Source organism: Hemitrygon akajei, chromosome 7, assembly GCF_048418815.1.
Source record: "Hemitrygon akajei chromosome 7, sHemAka1.3, whole genome shotgun sequence".
Lineage (NCBI taxonomy): Eukaryota > Metazoa > Chordata > Chondrichthyes > Myliobatiformes > Dasyatidae > Hemitrygon > Hemitrygon akajei.
In genome coordinates this window covers 159760678-159779823 of record NC_133130.1, presented here as the reverse complement: position 1 = coordinate 159779823, position 19146 = coordinate 159760678, and the positions used below count along the sequence as shown (strand labels likewise).

The 19146-nt window shown below is 39.7% G+C and overlaps 1 long non-coding RNA gene across 1 annotated transcript; it reads right to left on the bottom strand.

Annotated features, from left to right (window-relative positions):
- Positions 1–1034: 1034 nt before the first annotated feature.
- On the bottom strand, positions 1035–16642 carry LOC140731080 (uncharacterized). Its single transcript, XR_012099727.1, has 3 exons — positions 16478–16642; positions 3635–4200; positions 1035–1430 (listed from the first exon to the last, which is right to left on the bottom strand). It is a non-coding gene; the product is annotated as an uncharacterized lncRNA (long non-coding RNA).
- Between the last annotated feature and the right edge of the window lie 2504 nt (positions 16643–19146).

Genomic DNA, 19146 nt, shown 5'->3' with positions numbered 1-19146 from the left:
GCCTCATCATGGCAGTAGAGGAGACCACAGACAAACATGCCAGAATAGGAATGGGAAGTCAAACTGAAATGAGTAGCCACCGGGAGATCTTAACTTTAGCGGCACACACAGCAAAGGTGCTTGACAAAGCATTTCCTCCAATCAGTGTCAGACATCTACTCACTTTCACATTGGAGATTATGAGGCTCTGCTCTGCAAGAACTGGAAACCTGCTTCTGTTACTAAATGTCAGAAACACTTTGGCTGTAAGGCACTTGGCACTCCTAAAGTTGACAAAGATACTCTAGAAATGCAACTCTTTTAATACTATCATGTTGCGCATTCTTATCCTTTGGGTCCTGAATTGCTAAATTTATGCATGTTTAGGAGGTGGCTTGCCTTATGCCAATTAATTAGCAAAAAAAATCCCGAAGCCCTTCATACTGTGTCACATCAGGTTGCGACTGTTTGCTCCCAGTTCAAACAATGTCCCCTGTTGTGTGAGAGCATCAGATGGTGTCGTCAAAATGCTTATTTCTTCTGTGAACTATTGCTTAATATAATTAAAATGCATCAAACATTACACAATACTGCAGGATAATGATCTATGCAGTTGCATTTGAAGTGTCAATTTAATATTTATGTAGGCTAAAATCTAAAAACTAGCTTCAGTGATCTAGTGGGAGAGTTTAAAATTAGGTTAAAGTTACTCTAGAAGCCCATTTCATCCTCTTGAGAAAGAAAGATGCTTATGCATCACATCTCTCAGACATCCATGATAAACTGTAGTCACAAGCACCGTGTAAGTAAAATTTGGCGGCTATTTCATACAGAGGAAAATCCCATAAACAGGAAGTATCCCTCACTTTGTCTTAAAAAGTGTCACTAATTGCACTGAACAACAAAGATTTTGCTTCCTGAATACTTTTAGGTATATCTTGTGGATTTTGAGCTGCTGATCATGAAATCACCATGAAATTTCCCTATCACATTGTTTTTATAAATCACCTGTATTTGCTATTTTAATTCATAATTCAAGTTAGAATAACTGATGGCAAGATTAAGGAAAGTTTATTTGTTGGTCCACAAAATCAAACACATCATCAATGACAGGCAATTCAAAAAAACTTCTAGTGGGACTGGAGAGAATCACATGGAAGGTATTCAAGGATGTGAACATTTTTCTGGCAACTATGGAGCTCCATACTACATGCATCTGGTTGACAACATGCTTCACCCATACAAAACCATGAATGCAACAAGTCACTAAAGATTCATTTACTGCATTCTCATTTCAGACTTCTTCCCTGCAAATCTTGGCACAGTCGGTAACAAGCATGGTGAAATGTTTCACCGGGACACTGTAGTTGTGGAGAAACCATATCAGGGCAACTGGAATCCATCAATGCTGGCTGATTATTGTTGGACCCTTAAGCAAGAAGCCTCAGACACTGAGCACAAATGAAAACAGAACATTTTTAGCTTAGTTGAACCATTGCAAAGCATCAATATTGTTATGCAATTAAACGCATTACATTCAATAAAAGTTCACTTCTTGTTTCTCCAAATTCCTACATGATAATAATAGTCTGAAATTATATTTGTACACAGCTTCAAGCAGTCTATCATAAACAAAAAAAATATCTGAGGAAGCAACACTTCTGAAAAAAATTGTTGTCCAGTGTACCTAATGCTCACTGGCAGGAAATCTCTTGCTTTAGTGAAACATCTGAAGAGCAGTATACTCAACCACTGCAATCAAAGTGTTGGTCTGAATAATGAGCTCACACCCTGCCCTTTGACACAGTTAAAAATTACTACCAAATGAGCCAAAAAGACAGGCGGAATTCTCTCCTTGGTGTCAGCCAACTTGTGTCACTCTTCAAGTTCCTGAACACAAATTCATTTGAAAGTAAATTTCTCAATGGTCATTTGAGAATTTGAATTCAGCTTAAACCAGAATCAAAATTAACAAGTCAGGACATTGAAGCTGTCAGATTACTGTTAAAACCCAACAGGTTCATCAATTTGCTTCAAGGTAGTAAATTGGCTCTCTACCCTGAAACAAACCAAAACATGATTGGAGTCCCAACCCAATATGAGTGATTAATAACTGTTCTCTGCGGTTATCCAGCAGAACCATCAGTTATATGAACCTTTTGTTCCACCACCAGCTTCTCAGGGCAACTATGATAGAGCAATAAACATCTTCCAAACTCACATTCTCACAAAAAAAACACAAATAATAGGTACTATCACTGGGTGTCCAAACATCAGCAATTTGTAAAAAAAGCATCAGGAATGTTCAGACTGATACATTTTTCTTTACCTGTCTCTAGTACAATTAAATCAATTAGAGACTGAGTTTGAAGGGTCTTCCAATTTAGATAAGTCAAAAGGTGAGCATGGACTGAAATGCCTGTTTCTGTGCTGTATGGCTCTATAGCAAATCCCTGAGAAGGCAAGGGATTGCCTATTGATTTTAGACTCAATGAGCAGCCCACAAATCCTTTGCTAAGTACCATATGAGGCATTCCTTTCTGCCAACTAAGGCACTAGAGAAACTAGCAAGTTGCACGTGAAATATTTATTTTCCCATCCAGTGATCCAATTGGCTGAAAGCAGAGCCTGAATCTTCAGATACAGTCTGGGCTCTCTTCTGATGTTCAGACTTTTGGGTTTGGTGGGACTTCATATGATTCTCATTGTGCAATCACATTCCTGAGAGTTGTTAGTCAGAACCTTGACTGGGGCTTGGAGACTGTTATATCTGCATTATCTTGCCTGTGTCTCTGGCTGTTTGATCAGACTGCAAAGTGCTTTCTTTGGTCTCTCGATCTCTCCTTTTGTTGTGGTTTCAGAATTTTGAGCCAAGAGCAATCCTGCATCTAAATTACAACAAGCTGACAGTCTTTAAGTTGCCTAAAAGATTGTTGTAAATTGGAAAATGCTTGTATAGCAGATTCAGCTGCATTAAACAACTGATGTTTATTTTTTTTCTTTGTTTCTTGATTTTTAGTGCATAGAATCCTTCAACAATGAAGGAGACCATTTGGACTCTTGTGCTCATGGTGCTTTTTCAAGTAATCTCAAGGTACTCTTTCAACATACCTCTGCAATTATTCTCCTGTTATCTATTTATTTAATTCCCCGTTGAAAGTTATTATTGAATCTGCTTCCATCACCAATGAATTCCAGATCATAATGACTTGCTCTGTGAAAAAAATAGTATCAACTCCCCTCTGGTTCTTGAGCCAATATCTTAAAACCTGTGTCCTTTAATTATTGACCCCTGTCAGTGGAAACATGATTTTCAAAAAATTTATTTCATCTTCTCTGGCATCATCCAGTTCCTTAGTTAACCAACCCCCCCCCCCCCCCCCACCCCCACTGTATCCAGCATCCATCACATATTCCATGCTTTTTTACATATTGTTGGTTCGGTAACATATTTTACAGTGGTATTCATAAAGCTACTAAAAAGTAATCTCAAAAAGAATTTCAGGATCTATATTGTATACATTTCTCTGACATTAAATGTACCTATTGAAGCTTCCTATTAGATATAATGCCACGAGTATTGCCCACATCCCCTATCACCAAGTACTACTTAATCACAAGTAGTTCCTGTATCAGAATGGATAACTTCACTCACCTCAACATTGAATACAATGCACTCACTTTCAAAACTTCGATAATTCATATTCTCAGTATGATTTATTTACTTGTTTATTTATTATTTTTATTTTTTCTCAGTTCAATCTGGTAAAACCTAAGGTACAGGCATAGCCAAGCGCACTCATTTCTCAATTGCTATGAACTTACAGATTGTGGTTTAGTATTGTGACTTTCTGATAAATATTTACATAAATATTTAGCACAGTTAGATAGAGCAATGAGCAAAGGATAACATAAATATTGCTCAGTGGGCCTAATTGTTTAATGCAGTTATGCAGTGATGTTGGGATGATAGCAGTTGTAGATATTACTATTGAGATAATGTATACCCTGTTCATGTTCCATAGTCTTTCAATTTCCTCTTTTAATTCAGCATATTTCTGATATTTTTCACATTAATTTGTCTGAAATTGGTATTTTCATTGAATTATAATTTTTTTGCATTTACAATGATTGACTTCTTTTGCACATTGGTCGCTTGTCAGTCTTTTGTGAGTAGTTCTTCATTGATTCCATTTTACTTCTTTGTTCTGCTGTGAATGCCTGCAAGAAAATGAATCTCAGAGTAGTTAGTATATGGTGGCATATATGTATTTTGATAATAAATTTATTTGGAAATTTGAACTTTTGAGTCCTGACTGTCAGTGGAAAATATTTTTCAAGCAGAGAGGGCATGATGGCCATTTCACATTTCATGTAGTGATCTAGAGTAGAAACTTGAATGAATTTCTCATTTCTGGTCCAGGTGCACCGAAACCAGGTTTAGTGACCCTATCTCTGCCTTAGCTGAGGCACTACTGGGATTACCATTTTGTCTCAAGAAAGCTGTATCTGAAAGAATAGCTTGGAAAAACGTAACAGACCCACATACACAAACCCCCCAAAAATTATTTGGTAAGAACTTTATCGAGTTTCAACTAGGATGGGTAGCATTCTAATCTCACACATCCAGGACTGGCAGAACTCATCCTAGTGTAGAGTTTAAAAATCCTACTCCTGGAGGGATATCTAAATTTGTAGATTAAAGAAAAGCAGGGCATGTAGCTTTGGTATTTTATCCTATGCTCATTGCTTCAACTAGCTATGCAAAAACCAGATTATTTGGCCACTATAGCATTGCTGTTTGCAGAATCTTCCTGGGCTTTGTATTGTATGTGCATGTTGTCATCAGCTAACCGGGGAATGGGTTAACAGGTTCTTTTCAACTCCTGTCATCTATCAAGGGACTGCTTTCTCATTTTGTTTCCCCCCCCCCCCCCCCCCCCGTAGCATAGCAGCAGCCTCTTCATGGAGTGCATCTGGGCAGATCCAGGCAAGCAGCTGAGTCTTGCGAATGGGTCCTTGCCTAAGTCAGTAGCAGATGGATGGGGGTTTTGTGCATTCAACTCATTTAGTTAATGTCTAATCTATCAGCTAGAGGGGAGATTGCTCAGTCCCTCTGTGTGTGTCTGTGCGTGTTGCTCTGAATACAGGCCATGCACCAAAACGTGGTGTGTTATAGGAGGAAAAGACACAAGCAGACAGAATACATAGCTGTTGATTTTTCTGTTAATTCAAGACTGAGGCTTTTACACCTCAATGTTTAACAGCATTCTTTTCTATAACAGCATGACGGTAATTTAGAAGTACAATTTGAAGAACTAAGTTTTATTTAACCACAGGATGTGGGATGTGGACATATCTGACAAAGTCTGCATTCATTGCCCATTTGTTACTGCTCGTGAACAGAGCAGACAGTTAAAAGTCACCACATTGGTGGGTCTGGCCTCGCTCTTAGGCCAGACTGGATAAGGACAGCAGATTTCTTTCCCTGAGGGACATTAGTGAACCAGATGGGTTTACACAACAATCCGGTGGTTTCATGGTTACCATTATTGAGGCTAGCTTTTTTGTTTAGACTTCAGATTTATTTAATTATTTGAATTTAAACTCCCAGCTGCCATGAAGGGGTTTGAACTCACTTCCAGAGGTTTGACTGCTAGTCTAATGGCTAGCTCACTGCAGCTCTCTATCCACTTGCATTTATGTGGCGCCATTCTCAACCTAAGAATATCCCAAAACTTTAAAGCCAACAAAATACCTTCTAAAGTGCAGTTACTACTTCTATCAATTGTAGGAAATATTTGCACAGCAAGATCCCAACAAAACATACCAAATTATCTGATTTAGCGATTTAAAAAATTAATTAGCCAGAAAAGCAGAAAGAATTCCTCTGCTCTTACCATCATTCTATAGAAACCTTTATAAGAACTATGACAAAGGACAGGACTTCAGTCTGAAAGATTGCCTCTGACAATGCAGCACTCCCTTAGTATAGCTCTCTGGATTTTGTGCCAAGTCACCAGCGTGGGACTTGTGCTCACAGACATCAGCTTCAAAGAGAAGAGCACTAATAGCCAAGCAACTTCCAGTGTATAACTTTAAGAGGAAGGTTAAAGGGGTTACAAACACAAGTTTTTAAAAATGACTGTGTAAACTGTATGTGATTTCAGGTATTGTATGTAGGCAAAAACAGAAAGAAGTTTACTGCCAAACAGGCAGAAATCACTGGTTTAGTATTAAATCCAGTTTAAGGTGCTCTGAATAGAGATAAAAATGACAGCATTTATATGGTACCTTCCAGGATATCCCAAAGCCCTTGTAGGCAATAAATACTTTTTGCAGTCGAATCATTAAGGAGCCCTGCAGAAAGCAAAGTCTGTTACTGACTTTGTCATGGTTGACAATATAATAGGAAGAATGTCAAAACCATAAAGAAAGTGGAAAAGAATAAAGAAAAAGATGTGAGGTTTTAATTACGAGCAGAAATTGCAGCTCTTTTCATTAGTGCAGAGAGAGTTGAGAAAAGATTTGGCAGATGCTCAAATTCATGAGAAGTTTAGATAAGGTAAGTAAGAGCTATCTAATTTAGTCCCACACCCCAGCTTCTTCCTATTAATCCTACAAATTAGTCCTCTTCAAATACATGTCTAACTGCTTTATATGTTCCTATGGGTTCTGATTTGATGATTCTTTCAGATTGTGCATATCATATCAACTCTTTGTAATAATAAAAATTGTTTTGCTTATAATGGTTTTGTCAATTATTTTATCATTTTTCTTGGATGATTACCAATGAGGAGACCAATGGTTTATAATCTGATAACTCTAGCAAAATATTTTCCCAATTTTGAATACTCTGATTAGATTTCCCTTCAACCTTCTCTGCTCTAAGGAGAGCAACCACAACTTCTCCATATTCTTGCTATCATCCAAGTAAACCTCTTCTGTTCCATTCCTAGTTAACATTCCTTCTAAAGTATGCTATACAGAATGGAACATTAAGTTCTTAGAACTTCCAATACTCATATAACTAACAGTTTAAAACAGCCTTTCTTAACCCTTTTACCCTGGAGGATCCCTTGAAATAATTTTCATGTCTCAGGGAACCCCTGCATAAAAAATATTATATCTACAGCTCATGGTACGTTAGCATGATCAGTAAGTTGTAGATATAATAATCCAAAAATAATTGTCCATTATTGTCTTTTGAATAGAGAATGAATTTTTAGGCAACCTTTCTTGAAATAAAAAAAACAAGAGAGTTAAGCTTAACTTACTTTTCTTAAAATTAATCTTTCTTTCCCTTTCATAAATTTTAAAAACTCAAACATTATAAATTTCTCAATTCAAGGTCGAACTTGAGGTAAGCACACACAGACTTCACCTTCAACTGAAATGTAATGATTTCTATCCTTGCTCTTGATGCTTGTTAAACATGTAAGAAGTTGGAAACTGGAGCACAATGTTCATTGTTTTCCTATGAATGGCAGGATACTCTTCTTTCACAGAAATCCAGAACTTGTCCTGCAGGTCAGTAATTCTCATCTTGAGTGCATGATCAGGCTGCAGCTCATAAAGTTCTTCCTCTTCTCTCAAAGTCAAGTTTTTACTCTCAGCAGAAGATTCAAAGAAAGGGTCCCTCGTCCAAGTCATACACTTGTGTTGAAAGGGAGGATAAATAAGACTTGAGACTTTCTGATATCCTTCCTCACTTTCAAGCCCAAGCAGCAGTGGAAACATTTCAAGATCTCCTTTTACAACATGATTTTTCCAAAGATTCAGATTCATTTTAAATCCAAGAATCTTGTCACATTTAGTCAAAACATTTTCTCCAGAGCCTTGCAGGGGCTTGTTCAATTGGTTCATATGATGAAAAATGTCTGTTAAGTAGGCTAGTTTCTGCAGCCATTCTTCATCTTCAAAGCACTTAGCAAAATCTGGCCTACTATTTTCTTGAAAGTACTCCTGCAATTCACCTTTCAGCTCGAACTCCCTGTTGAGAACTCCTCCTCTGCTAAGCCACCAGATTTCTGTCTGCAGGAGGAGATTGGTGTGTTCTTTGTCCAGGTTTTCACAAAGTTTTTAAACATTCTCCAGTGAACTGGTCTTAAAGCTACTAAATAACTTGCTTCCTGATTTTTTTTATTGACTGTGACTTTATTTTCAAATGCTTAAATCTGTTTGTTTTGAGATTCCAATAGTTGTTTAAAATAATCAGCACTTTTACATGTCATATGGCTATGATTTGTAGTTGAGTTTTTTTTTCAATTTTGCTGGAGCCATTGCTTCATTTGTAAATTGTTTGCCACAGACTAGGCGCAATGGAATAGGACAACTTGGATCACCAGTCCATGTAAAACCCATTGATAAGTAGCTTTCATTGTAAAGACAGACTTCTTTGTGTATCCGTTGTTGCACTAGTGCAGTGAAATGATTCAGAAGATTGTAATTCTTCATCATTGACCTTGTCAGAATTGTCTGTAGGCCTGGGCCTAGAATGCTCCTCTTCCATCTCACACCTCCTCTTCAAAATCACCACACTGGACCGTCTTTCGAATAAAGATTTCCCTCCAATTTTCTACTACACTGGTAGTTTGTTTGCTCCCATAAGTCAGTCAGTGGCATATAAGGGGAAGTTGGGGGGAGGTAATACAGGAGGGAGAGGCTGACATCACAGCCAAGTTCAATCCTTGGAAAATACACTTCACACTCCTCATCAGCCTAGTGTCCTCCCCTCCGTGCAAATACAGCCCTCACCAATTATCAATGGCCTCCCCTTCCTAGCGTCAAAAACTGAGAGTAGACTCAAACAAATAAGCACGATCCCACTGCACACTGCCATACTGGGCTGAGAGACATCTAACAGGATTGCTCATGGGGCTGCTCGGTCACTGCCCACCACTGCAAGTGCTGGCATTGTGCATTATGCTATGCCCAAAAAAGTGATTTTTTTTAAAAATCACTATCTCTCACGGAACCCCTAGCGACATCTCACTGAACCCCGGTTGAGAAACCCTGGTTTAAAGCTTTCAACATAACTAAAAAGTATATAGAACAATTTATTTTAATGGTACTATGATATTTTTCAGGCATTGCTTGAATCTTTGTTCCAGTAATCAGAGTGATCCTGGTATGGTGCTATACCAGGGTCTAAATTGGTCCTCTCTACATTAAGGTAAGTCAATAATAAGCCTGAGCTTCAGTAACAAAAAAAACATAATGTCTCTTGTAAGACACCTGTTTCTAGAAATGAAAAGGAGTTATAAATAATTCCTACTGCCTTTGTGAACCAGATATTTATACTCTTTGTTTTTTCTTAGCCAAGGAAGTCAATCTGAATCTTCATAGTTCCGAGTTTAGGGCCCAACTAGAATATTGTGTATGGAACAAGTGCCATACCTGCCCCTACACCTCCTCCCTCACTACCATTCAGGGCCCCACACAATCCTTCCAGGTGAGGCGACATTTAACCTGCGAGTCTGTTTGGGTCATCTGTTGGTTCTACTGTATCCGGTGCTCCCAATGTGGCATCCTGTATATCGGCGAGACCCATCATAGATTGGAAGATCACTTTGCCAGGCACACACACTCCATCCGCTGGAAAAAGCAGGATCTCCTGGTGGCCACCCACTTCAATTCTACATCCCATTCCCATTCTGACATGTCAGTCCATGGCCTCCTCTACTGCTGTGATGAGGCCACACTCAAGTTGGAGGAGCAACATCTTATATTTCATCTGGGTAGCCTCCAACCTGATGGCATGAACATCAATTTCTCAAACTTCCAGTAATATTGCCCCCCCTTCACCATTCTTATTCCCATTTCCCTCTCTCACCTGATCTCCTTACATGCCATCACCTGCCTCTGGTGCTCCTCCCCTTCCCTTTCTTCGATGGTCTTGTACCCTCTCCTATCAGATTCCCCCTTCTCCAACCTATTACCTTTTTCACCTATCAGCTTCCCAGTTCTTTACTTCACCACCTTCCCCTCTCCAGTTTTCAACTATCACCCACCACCTTGAACTTCTTCCTCCCCTCCCCTCACCTTTTTGCATCATTTATTTCAGTCCTGCTGAAGGGTCCCGGCCCAAAACATTGACTGTTTACTCTTTTCCACAGATGCTGCCTGACCTGCTTGAGTTCCTCCAGCATGTTGTGCGTGGTGCTTTGGATTTCCAACATCTGCAAATTTTCTTGTCGATATTGTGTCCTTTGCTGGGCACCGTACTTCATGGAGAATGCCAAGGTATTAGAGAGGGGAAGATGAAATTTATTAGCTTGATCAATTTAAGTATAAAAATGCTCTTAGAAGAGAGGTGGTTAAATATGAGTTATTAGAAATGTTAGAAATTATGGTAAATAGGGAGACACTATTTCCGCTGTCTGGAGCATCAGCAACGAGACAACACAGATATGAGATAATTGGCAGAAGAATTAGAGAGGAGATAAAGAGAAAATTTATGTATGTAGCAACGAGTAATGATCTGGAAGTGCACTCCCAAAAATGGTAGTGGAGGCAGATTCTGTAATAACTTTCAAGAGGGAATAAGATAAATATGTGTAAGCCTGTGGGGTAATGGGGAAAGAACAAAACGTTATGGGGTTAGTAGATAGATCTTTTGATAGAGCTGACATGGAATGTGGGCAAAAAGGTCTCCTAATCCTTAAGATTACTTCAGTTTATTTGCTTGGGCTTATTAGTTTTGTTGTAAAACTACTCCACAAATATTAGGTCCTGATGAAGGGTCTCGGCCCGAAATGTTGACTGTTTACTCTTTTCCACATACGCTGCTGGACCTTCTGAGCTCCTCCAGCATTTTGTGTGTGCTGCTTTGGATTTCCAGCATCTGCAGACTTACTCTTGTTTGAATATTGTGATTAATGCTCCTTCTCATCCTTGTGCAAGTTAAAGAAAGTAATGCTGAGTAAAATGCTCCAAATGTGGCCGGTGACAGTCAGAAGTCAGAGGTGAAATTGCATTTTTCAAGAAGGCTTTGGTTTCTATTCTGTCTTACCAAACAAGTTTAGAGAAGGTACAGCATTGTAGAGGCATTAACACTGCCTTTATTTACATGGTTCTATCAAACATCCAGGGTACGTTCAGCAAAGCTATGTCAAGTATATCCCCTATGCACAATCATACCATGTTTCACCTTGATTCACACAATGCAGGATTGTACCATTTAGATCTTATCTTGGTGCTGCCTGATCACTACAAAGCATTTGATTTTTTTGATACTCTTGCAATTTTGGTTTTGGACATTGACAACTTCTCAAAAACAAAGAGATCATTGAGCAATGTTAATATTGATGGAGGATTTAAAAAATCAGAATTGGCCTCCTTGTTTGAATTGGTGCAGCCAATGCTAATTAAGAGAATACCTAAATTTCAGGGTCTCTCACCTCCAGCTGATACACACAGCTTTCTAAACCTGAACGCCAATAAGTTAAGTCATTTTTTAAAAACTGCTTCCCCGTTTTATGATTTGCTCATAGCAGAGATTGATCCTTGATTACTGGAAGCCTGAGGTACTACTCGAAAAGTATTGAAAATGTAGGACAGACAATAAAAATGAAATAGGTAAAGTTGAAAAGGGGTTTGAAACATTTTTTTGTAATTTATTTTTTATTGAAGTTCATCATCAAACATTTCCATAAGATGTATTTCAGAAACTATACATATATATCATTAAGAAATTGTTTTCAAATATTCAAAATTGTTATAAACATTCTGGCTCCCTGTAGAAGATAACTAAGTTAAGAGCAGAGACTATTGTGTATTCTATATTCAGAGCTAATACGTGGGTCCTTAAAAATAAATGTTTTGAGGCTCTCTTCACAACAGAAGGTTCATGTTGACACTGGAGGAAGACTATGAAATATTAGATGACATAATAATAAAGTACTAATGAGTTAATAGTTTTGAAAGTGGATCCCTAGAATGAGATGAAATACACAGAAAGGAAGGCCAGGGCACAGGTTTTAGCTGCTGTAGGTGCAGATCTTGATGGTAATACCGAATAAAGTGGGCACTGAGGGTATATTTGTGGTCTTCTGCTGCTGTAGCCCATCCATTTTAAGGTTTGACATGTTGTGCATTCAGAGATGCTCTTCTGCACACCGCTATTGCAACACGTAGTTACTTGAGTTACCCTTGCCTTTCTGTCAGCTTGAACCAGTCTGGCCATTCTCCCCTGACTCCTCTCATTAACAAAGTGTTTTCACCCACAGAACTGCTTCTCACTAGATTTTTTTTGTTTTTCACACCATTCTCTGTAAACTCTCTGGAGGCAGGTGTGCGTGAAACTCCCATTTCAGCAGTTTCTGAGATACTAAAAGTATCCTGTCAGGCACCTACAATTATTTCACAGTCAAAGTCACTTAGAACACATTTCTTCCCCTTTCTGATGTTTGACCTGAACAACAACTGAATCTCCTGACCATGTCTGCATGCTTTTATGCACTGAGTTGCTGCCACACGATAGACTGATTAGATATTTGTATTAACAAGCAGGTGTACAGGTGTACCTAATAAAGTGGCCACTGAATGTATATACCAGGTTGATGAAAGAATCAAGGGAGGACATCATGGAGGAGGTGACCATCAGTTGTCAATACCCTTGTTTGCAAGAATGATGCCGGGGTTCACTAATGTCCTTGCATTGTTTAAAAAGTAAGGGAAACATTGAGTAATTAAAGGTCAGTCACTAACTTCAGTGATGGGCAAGTTATTGAGTTCAGTTCTGCCATACTGAATAAATTTTCATTTAGAAAGACACAGATTAATCAGGAATCCAGTAAGTTAAGCAACATTTGTGTGGTTATTTCAAAGTTTTGGGTTAAGACCCTGCACTGGAACTGAGAGTGGGAGGAAAAATGGCCAGGATAAAGAGAGGGAAGAAGATGAGACAAGGGCCAGAATGTGATAGGTGGACTGAAGAGAGTTGACGGGCAATGGGCAGATGGTTCTGGGAGGATGGGTGGAGTTGGGACAGATAGGTATAGGTGGAAGCAAACATGATTAAAAAGGCAAATGGAACTCAGAGGCAGGAAGCAAAGGGTAAGCAAAAACAAGTGTTCTTTTGACCAGTGGGCTTCTATATCCAGTTCTTTGGCATTAATATTATAGATTTAAATATAGGAACATGAAGAATAACATTACAGAAGAGACATTTTTTGTATATGCTTGACAGTAAGAAGAAAATCTTCCAACTGTGGGAAGATATAGATGGTATGGTCAGTTGGGCAATGAAATGGCCAACAAAATTTATTCTCATGAAGCATGAGATAATGTAATGGTGGGGGGGGGGGGGGTGGAAGTGTTACAAAGCAAGAAGAGTAACCAATAAATGGGAGGATACTGAGAGATATAAAGTGGGGGGGGGGGGGTAAAGCTACCAAGACCAATTGATAAAGTGGCATTAAAAGGTTTTTGCTTTATTGCCACATCACAGGAACCAGGCGATTATCTAGAATGTTACACAAAGATTAAGTCTTGTGTGCAGATCTAGTTAGCACATCACAGGGAAGATGTGAATGGCCAGGAGAACAAGTAAAGGAGATTTATGAGGATGCAGGCAGAACTGGAAAATTTTAGCTGGAAGTAAATATTGGTTGTACAGGTTGTTTTCTTTGAAACAAAGGTGACTGAAAGGAGACTGTAAAAAGGTGCATAAAATTATGGGACCTGGAGTAAGTGGAAAAGGTGTCAAAAACAAGATTGATTATAAGTAATTGACCAAAGCCTTAAAGAAATATAAGGGAAAGTTTTCACTGCTGGGTTGGCACTCACTGCTCTAAAGGATGGTTGAGCAGGAAACCTTGTTATAAAGTGCTTGGGTGTGTACTTGGAGAAGTTGACCCGCACATTATAGACAAAGTGCTGGAAGGAGGGATGAGGTTGGGTAGCACTTTCTCAAGTAGAATGGACACAAAGGGTTAAATAACTGTCATCTACCATGTTTGCAATCTTAAGAGAATTGACCAGCCCCAGCATTAACATGGCTGACAACATCCCATACTATCTCACCACATCACTCAACCTTCACCTGTCTCTAAAATAATCAATGCTTGGCTGATATCCAATTGTGGATGATCAGACCAGCTTCTGGAACGGCAGGCTGTGACCAGTGGGGTACCGCAAGGTTCGGTGCTGGGACTGCAGCTGTTTACAATATACGTTAATGATTTAGATGAAGGGATTAGAAGTAACATTAGCAAATTTGCTGATGACACAAAGCTGGGTGGCAGTGTGAAATGTCAGGAAGATGTTATGAGAATGCAGGGTGACTTGGACAGGTTGGGTGAGTGGGCAAATGTATGGCAGATGCAGTTTAATGTGGATAAATGTGAGGTTATCCACTTTGGTGGCAAGAACAGGAAGGCAGATTACTATCTAAATGGAGTCAAGTTAGGAAAAGGGGAAGTACAACGAGATCTAGGTGTTCTTGTACATCAGTCAATGAAAGCAAGCATGCAGGTATAGCAGGCAGTGAAGAAAGCAAATGGCATGCTGGCCTTTATAACAAGAGGAATTGAGTATAGGAGTAAAGAGGTCCTTCTGCAGCTGTACAGGGCCCTGGTGAGACCCCACCTGGAGTATTGTGTGCAGTTTTGGTCTCTAAATTTGAGCAAGGACATACTTGCTATTGAGGGAGTGCAGCGTAGGTTCACAAGGTTAATTCCCGTAATGGCGGGACTGTCATATGTTGAAAGATTGGAACGACTGGGCTTGTATACACTGGAATTTAGAAGGATGAGAGGGGATCTGATTGAGACATATAAGATTATTAAGGGATTGGACACGCTGGAGGCAGGAAGCATGTTCCCGCTGATGGGTGAGTCCAGAACTAGAGGCCACAGTTTAAGAATAAGGGGTAGGCCATTTAGAACTGAGATGCAGAAAAACTTTTTCACCCAGAGAGTGGTGGATATGTGGAATGCTCTGCCCCAGAAGGCAGTGGAGGCCAAGTCTCTGGATACATTCAAGAGAGAGTTAGATAGAGCTCTTATAGATAGTGGGGTCAAGGGATATGGGGAGAGGGCAGGAACAGGGTACTGATTGTGTATGATCAGCCATGATCACAGTGAATGGCGGTGCTGGCTAGAAGGGCCAAATAGCCTACTCCTGCACCTATTGTCTATTGCCCCTTCCCTTCCAGTCCTGTTGAAGGGTCTCGGCCCGAAATATCGACTGTTTTTTTTCCCCTCCATAGATGCTGCTCAACTTGCTGTGCTCTCCCAGCATTTTGTGTGTGTTGCTCAAGTTTTCCAGCATCTCAGAACCCCTTGCATTTTTGACTTTGCAACCTTCTCCTGCTCTCCTTAAGACACGGGAATAGACTTAGACCTCTGAGCCCATCAAGTCTTATTCGCCATTCCATTGTAGCTGATGTATTATCCCTCTAAACACCATTCTCCTGCTTTTTCCCCATAACCTTTGTCACCCTAATCAAAAACCTATCAACTTCTGCTTTAAATATACTCAATGACTTGGTCTCCACAGCCATCTGTGGTAATGAATTCCAGATTCACCAACTTCTGGTTAAAGAAATTCCTCCTTATCTGTTCTAAATGTATGTCCCTTTATTCTGAGGCTGTGCCCTCTGGTCCTAGACTCACTCACTATGGGAAACATCTTCTCCACATCCACTTCATCTCAGCCTTGCAATATTTGATACTCCATTGAAACACCTTGGCATGTTTCCTACATCTAAAATTCCAGATTAATGTAAGTTGTCTTTAAGCTGTGGGGATAAGAGCATGAGTGAAAATAGACCAAGAAGGCATTTAGCCCTTGGAACTTGTTCAAGAGTGATCTTTGATCTCCCTCCATAACCTTAAAAGCTCTGATTTTTTATTTAAATCTAACACTCTCAAACCTGAAGTTCACAAAAATTAACATAGCATCAACTACAATTATGGAAGAATGCTACCAATGTGTACCTTCCCTTGTGCAGAAGGGTGTCTAACCTACCCTGTTAACATTCTGGCTCCATCTTTAGAGTTTGGCAGCAGTCCTGAGCTTCCAGACCATGTGAAGATAGTGCAAGTGTGTCTTCAGTGTAAACAAGTCACTGTTCATTAAAGATGGAATCTGATTTTGCCTTTGTGATTTTAGAAACTACCTATCCCAGTAATAAATTGGAAGCAACACAATAAATGTCAAAATTCTTAAACAGCCCTTGGAGACTGTATTTTTCCGGATTTACCTAGTAATCAGTTGTAAAGCAAAAATGCTGGGAAAGTCTCAATCAGCCAGGCAGCGTCTGTGATGAGGGAAGCAGTAACATGGTTGATGATATTTAAAGCTCATTTAAACATAAACCCTGTTTCTTTGACTGAGCTTGCAGCATGATTTTTATTAAACTGCAGACTCCCAGCATCCACAGGACTTGCTTTTGGTGCTTCAACCTTGTGCCATTTCGACACGGCAGTAATTTTTTTAAATCATTTTTTTTCTCTTCCCCCCCCCCCCCCTCCGGGGTAACCTTTCTAACCTTGGCATGGCAAGCACCTGCCGGTCGGCGCACTGGCGTCGCTGCTGTCCGGCTCGGCTGGGGTGAAGCTGCTGGCCGCCATCGCGCTGAAGGAGTTAAAGCGAGAAGCGCCGCCGCGCTGCCGCACTCCTCCGGCAGCCGCCAACAACCTCCTCCCCCGGGGAATAAAGGTCAGCGCGCGAATGATTAGTCAGAGCTCCGTTGCCCCGGTAACCGCGTCACGTGCCTGGACCGGGCACCCATCCAACACAACAAAGAGCGTGATTAGTCATGAGAGATGGAATTGGAGGGCCCGGCAGCCGCTGTGTTTACTCTTTAAAAAAAAGAGAGCGAAGAATCGCTTTTTTTTTCTCCCCCCGCAGCCAGGCCTAGAATGTGCGCTACCATTTCAATTCACGCTCTTCCATTTTTATTTTGTCGGGCTGGCATCGCACCGGCCCATGTTAACCCCTTGAGGTCTGCGGAGTGAGGCACGTTGAAGGCGAGGGGTGTGCAGCATTGTGCTCGCAGGTCCTGACTTCATACCCTCTATTTATAGATGTAAAACTGCACTCGAGAGCTTGGGACGGTTGGGGCTCTCTGCTCATCCCTTGCACATTCCAGGGACTCTACAAAGTAGCTGGAAATTGATGGATAGTGTAGCCGCTTTTTGTGTGGGGATTGTTTGGATGCCTTTAAATCCCCTTTGAGGTCACAATTCTCCGGTGCTTTGATTAATTTTCTTGTGTTTTCCTTAATTTATGGTGGCCTTGTGTGTGTGATTTTTATTCCCTTACTTTGGTAAATTACCAATGGTTTAGTCAGTTTTGGGAGTAATTTGGGGATTTTTGTGATAGTTCAGTGTGTTTCCATTGACCTCTAGTGAGTTTCCAATGGCTTAATGATTTCCCAGCTGCTTGGAGAGTTTCAATGTTTATAGTTTTTTTAAACAAGTTTGGCAACGTTTTGATGATTTGTTGACAATTTGTATTGGCTTTTAATTTTTTTTAAAAAATAGTAAGTTTCTACTAAATAAATTCTGGTTAGTTTCAGTTTTTCCAATGGCAATGATATATTTTGATATTTTGTTGATAATAGATACTTTATTGATCCTGAGTGGGAAATTATTTCATTACAACAGCAATGTTTAAAAACACTTAGCAATATTAATATAATAAAGTACAGAATAATATACACAATAATAATGTACCAAATAGTAAAACAGACTATTGTGCTAGGATGTGTGTTCTCATGAATGATCCTGTTCAAAAGCGTTCTCTGCTGCTTATTCAGTAGGTCATGGAGAGGATGTGCCAGATTGTCCATAATTGGTTTGTGGCTCTTGGATTGAAATGGCCGTATCAGTACTTTGAATTGCTTGAGTGTTTTGTATTTTAATTCTTGTTACTTTGGTATATTGTAATGATTTGAATGATATTCTAATCTATGACTCACAAGGTTTAAAGGGTTTTGACGGCTTGGTAAATTTCACATTTTACCAATTTTCAAATTGTTTTAGTGAGCTTCTAGTATTTTGTGTATTTTCCTTGGGTTGCTTATTCTCCCTATTAGCAACTTTCAGATGATTTGGTGATCTTGGGTGAGTTTTTGGTGATATGCATTATGTAAGATAGTATATTTTGGATATTTTCATTTTCAGTGGTTTGTGACTCTTGGATTCAGACAGCCTTTATCGGAACTTTGAATTGCTTGGAGTGTTTTGGTTATTTAAATTTTTGTTACTTTGATGTATTGTAATGGTTCAGATAGTTTGGTGAGTTCTGAGTAGTTTGAACTGTGAGTAGATTTGGTATTTTAAGACAACAATGTCACAGCAATCACTTCCTACCTTTCACTGCAATGTACCCCAACTTTCACCTTTTTATCACTGTTTTTCAAATCCTTTTATGACTCTACAACTTCTTTCAGTTCTCCAAGATAGTTGTGCTCCTCCACTTCTGCCCTCTTCACATCCTGGAATTCAGTCACTGCCTAGGACCAAAGCTCTAGACTTCCCTCCCAAAGACTCTCCACCTCTCTGTTTCTAAGAATTAACATGTCCTCCCTCCCTCACAACTCGCAACGCCCTAAATTCTTCTAAGGGACTTTGCGTTTGATACCAGTCCTAGAAAATGCATTTGGAGGTTTAATATGTTTTTATTTTAATCTGTTCATTTTCTGTGATCACATCACTAACAAAACTGACAATTATACCCTCCTTAATTGCCCTTGAGAAAGATTGTGTGAGCCAACTTGTCAAATTGCCTCCGAAGGAAGTCGCACAATGCTGTTGGATAGGGAATTTTGGGATTTGGACTCAATGGCTGTGAAAAATAAGCAATATACACTCAGTGGCCACTTTATTAGGTACAAGAATGGCACACAGTGTGGTCTTCTGCAGCTGCCCGTCCACTTCAGGGTTCTGACGTGCTGTGCAGTCAAAGATGCTCACCTGCACACCACTGTTGTAAAACAGAGTTATTTTAGTTACTGTTGCCTTCCTAGCAGCTTAAACCAGTCCAGCCACTTTCCTCTGACCTCATTAACAGGGCACTTTTGCCCACAGAATTGCCGCTCGCTGGATTTTAATCTGAATCAGGTTTATTATCACCAGCATGTGATGTGAAATTTGTTAATTTAGCAGCAGCAGTTCAATGCAATACATAATCTAGCAGAGAAAAAATAACAAA